The following is a 4,166-nucleotide window of genomic DNA, read 5'->3' as shown; positions in this document are numbered from 1 at the left end:
GCCAAACTAGCAAGTGCCAAGGACGTCAACACTTTGAGTATAGTACCGGCTGAACGTTTGTCAGCACCTAGCATTCAAGTAGAAGAATCTTCCCTAGTAATACAAGTATTTGAAACTTGGATGACTCCCATCATTCAATATCTCGAGAAGGGGCGGTTGCCTATTGACATGAATAAGGCGAGAACACTACAAAAGCATTCAGCTTGTTTTGTCTTGCTCGATGGAATCCTGTATCGATGAGGATATTATATTCCCTTATTGAGATGTATTTCAAAGGGAAAAGCTAGGGAAATGATGCGAGAAGTACATGATGGGATATGTGGAGACCATGCTGGGGGGCAAATTTTGTCAAAGAAGATTCTCCAACAGGGTATTTCTGGCCCACTATGATCGAGGATTCTATGGAATTTTTTAAGAAGTATGATAAATGCCAAAGATTCTCCAAGATACCTCGAGCAGCCCCAAATGAGCTTAAACAGTTGCAAAGCCCATAGCCATTCGCAGTTTGGGGAATATACCTGATTGGATCTTTGCCTACAAGAAAAGGGAATGTCAAGTATGCAGTAGTTGCTGTAGACTACTTCACGAAGTGGGCAGAAGCTGAACCACTCACAACAATCAGGACCAAGAAAATACTTGATTTTGTTGTCTAAAACATTGTATACTAATATGGATTTCCAAAAAAGATCGTATCAGATAATGGCACACAATTTGACAGCGACCTGTTTACTTATTTCTATGAACGACCACTACTACAAAAAAGTCTTTTCTTTGCGGTTTTTTTACTCAATACACTGCAGTTTTTGAGAGTATTGAAAAGCGCAGTGTATTCGACCGCAAAGAAAAGTGCTACGCAAACTGCGGAGAAAAGAGACTTTTCTCTGCGGTTGTAGTAAGCCAACCGCGGAGAAAAGAGACTTTTCTCTGCGGTTGTAATAAGCAAATCGCGGAGAAAAGAGACCTTTCTCTTTTCTCCGCGGTTGGCTTACTACAACCGCAGAGAAAGTGCTTCTCATTAAAAAAAAAAATCAATTTCGAATTATAACCTAGAATTTTTAATAAAAAAAATTAAATTTTAATTTTAATTATACATAATTATTTTCAATAGTATAACGTAATTTGTTAAATTGTTATATATACATTTCATCTCTAATACAAAATAATTGGCAAGTAATGAATCAAAGACTTTAATCATTCTAACCAATATAAGTTAGCATTTTAATCTTACATACATACAAAAATTTAGATTTCATAAACAAATGGCATTAATCTAGCTAACCAATCACTTTGTAGTGGTAGTAGATCCTCTTTGACATTGAATTGCTTTTTTTCAAACCACTGCAAAATTGAAAAGTTAATATAGATTAGATAATTAAATACTATATCTAGTTTTTCTTAAGCAAAAAAGAGTTTAAAATATAACATACTTTCTTCTTGATAACTTCTGCCGGATTCGGTGCATTTACAATATCATAAATGTATCTTAGTACATAATAACCACATTCATGACTTTCAGGTTGTTTTGGACAAGAACCTCTCAGCAATTTTGTAAATGTGCCGATGTATTCATTTTCCAAACATTGTGCGTATGCTCTACAAAAATTAAAATTAATTAAATACATATTATGCTGTCAACTTTTAAAAATTAATAATGCATACATTACAATTGAAGAACTTACTTTCCCATAACCTCCGTAATTATTGGTGGAGATTTATGATTTTTTAAAGGGTCCAAAATTATGGTCATCCCCCGCATCATCACGAGCACCAACATCCAATGTCGACTAAAATAATAATAAATTATGATTATTATAAAATTAAAATTCAACCATAGTAGTGATAATGTTTAAGTAGTTCGTTCTTACTCAACAATCCAAGGAATGAAATATATTTGGCCTCGTCTATCCATAGTCATCATCCATTTGGCTATAAGATCCAACGTATAGTTTTTACTTTCATCATTGCCAATAGAAAGATGTTCGGTGTCAAAAAATTTGTATAATTGTCATGAATTTGGGTGCATGCTTTCCCAAATGCATCTGTAGAGAATCAATCATCCATATTACATTTTCAATTAATAAATTAATATCGTCAAAAAAAAATTGGGCAGAGTTTCATCTGTTTCCATAGCATATCCAAAATTATTAGAACCTATAAATTCAATTCAAACAAAACATACAACAAACAACATGCATGTTCTCAACCATAAGCCACCGCAGCACACAAAATTCGCAGAACCTACTTCACTAAGACACACATGTTCTCAACCTTCTGTTATCTCCGCAGCACACAATTTCATCTCAGAACTTACTTCACTACGGATGAATATCTAATATATTCAAACTCCTCTAATAGTTTGTAATGACATAACGGATTGATACATACCTCATACCAAACAGCATAGCTGAGGATCCAATATTATCCATGGAGGCTGCTTGATAAACGTCTTCCGAAGTGATGAATATAGCCTCGCGTTCTCCTATAAACTCCGGGTCAACGGGAACTTGTACAACCCCATCTATTCCTTTATTGGAATAATACTCCTTCACTATAAATTTTAGACTCAGATCAATTTTGTCCCATTGGTTATCTGTTAACCAATTTGAAGGTTCTGGTTGAGTTATTTCAGCGGGGATGACTACGTCAGATCCAACTGATGATAAATGTGGGCTTGGTGATAGGGATTTGTGTTTAGATGAAGATGGACCCTACATAATAGCATTTAACATATCAATATAGTGTACCCATTTAAAAATAAAATTTCAATATCTAAGCAAATAATTTTATACCTGACAAGCCACAATTAAATTTTTTGGCCAAGGCAGGAATGTGTCTCGTGCGTCCCCAACATATCGTACGTTACCAAAGGGAATAGGGATCTCAGCTTCTTCTTGTAAGACATCTATAAGCCAAACCCTCGCAACTGAATCATCAAGTACATTTCCATGGACGGTAATTTGGCTACCCATGTTTGGTACAATGATTACACCCTTAGTCACCACATTGTCAATATTATCAGAACACAAATAAACTTCATCGCTCGGTGGTGGCGGAGACTCATAAATTGATGATCCATCATCTTCATCAAAAGGATAGTCTTCAGTTTGATGAAAATGATCATCTGCGTTGGGGGCAGGTCGATAGACTTCATCACTTGTATTCTCATAATATTGTCCCTCGTCATTTGTATTCTCATAATATTGTCCCTCATCGAATTGCCCTTCATCGTAGTATCCACACTCATCGTTTTCCTCATTATATTCTTCATTTTGAGCTAATTGCTTTTCTGTCCTAAATTTATGTCTTTTTAGCTCTTCAATCTCAGCTTTTAGTCGAGCAATCTCCTCTCTTGCAGTCATTGTTTTATGTTTTTTTCCAAACATTTTGGAAATGGTCGCAATGAACCTACAAAAAAAAAATCAATAAAGTCCATCAATAAACCAATCTAAATAATTCTTAAAAGAAAACAACTATTATAAATTATCATACCCGCCAGCTCAAACACGACCTGGGTGTTCTGGTGTCCCTAATGCTTGATTCAAGATGTCATCTCGACCCTGAGCTGTAATTTCGCCACGACTCAATTTTTCTTTGACGTCCTCCTACTCAAGATATTATTTGGTTAAATTAGTTTATATAAATAAAAACAATATATTGATTGTAAAACCTTAGAAAACTTACTATCTTTTTGGCAATCTGTCGGTCTAGCTCTGTCACAAGAACTTTATTTTTTTCATGCGATCTAAGCCAAACTTGATACCTCTCTGGATTTTGAATATTTCGTTCTTTTTTCTGCATTGTACAAGATAATTATAGTTATATGTTGTGATAATATCAACAATTATTTAAACTATAATATCAATTATACTTACCAAATCTTCTCTTATATTAGCCATTCCTCTACGAGAGGTTCGATGCCTTGACTTCATTAGTAATGCACGTGCTTTTTGTTCTTGATGCATTATTTGAAACTCTAGACTTAGACGACTAGTTACAAATTTTAACCATTCTCTCTCGTAAATTATATCGCTATACCTCTTTGGGGGAAATTTGAGTTCTTCCATCATACCCATTTCAGCCAAAGGTTTGATGTACTCGGTAGTGAGTTCACTTTTAAAATCTCTCATTATTTGACCAGCTTTTTTCAAAATCTCACGTTTGAAGGT

The 4,166-nt window shown here is 34.7% G+C and overlaps 1 long non-coding RNA gene across 1 annotated transcript; it reads right to left on the bottom strand.

Annotated features, from left to right (window-relative positions):
- Positions 1 to 1,541: 1,541 nt before the first annotated feature.
- On the bottom strand, positions 1,542 to 1,936 carry LOC133784131 (uncharacterized). The gene is made up of 3 exons (XR_009871150.1): positions 1,866 to 1,936; positions 1,680 to 1,784; positions 1,542 to 1,593 (listed from the first exon to the last, which is right to left on the bottom strand). It is a non-coding gene; the product is annotated as an uncharacterized LOC133784131 (long non-coding RNA).
- Between the last annotated feature and the right edge of the window lie 2,230 nt (positions 1,937 to 4,166).

This window comes from Humulus lupulus, chromosome 6 (assembly GCF_963169125.1).
Source record: "Humulus lupulus chromosome 6, drHumLupu1.1, whole genome shotgun sequence".
Taxonomy (NCBI): Eukaryota; Viridiplantae; Streptophyta; class Magnoliopsida; order Rosales; family Cannabaceae; genus Humulus; species Humulus lupulus.
This window is presented reverse-complemented; position numbering and strand designations above follow the sequence as displayed.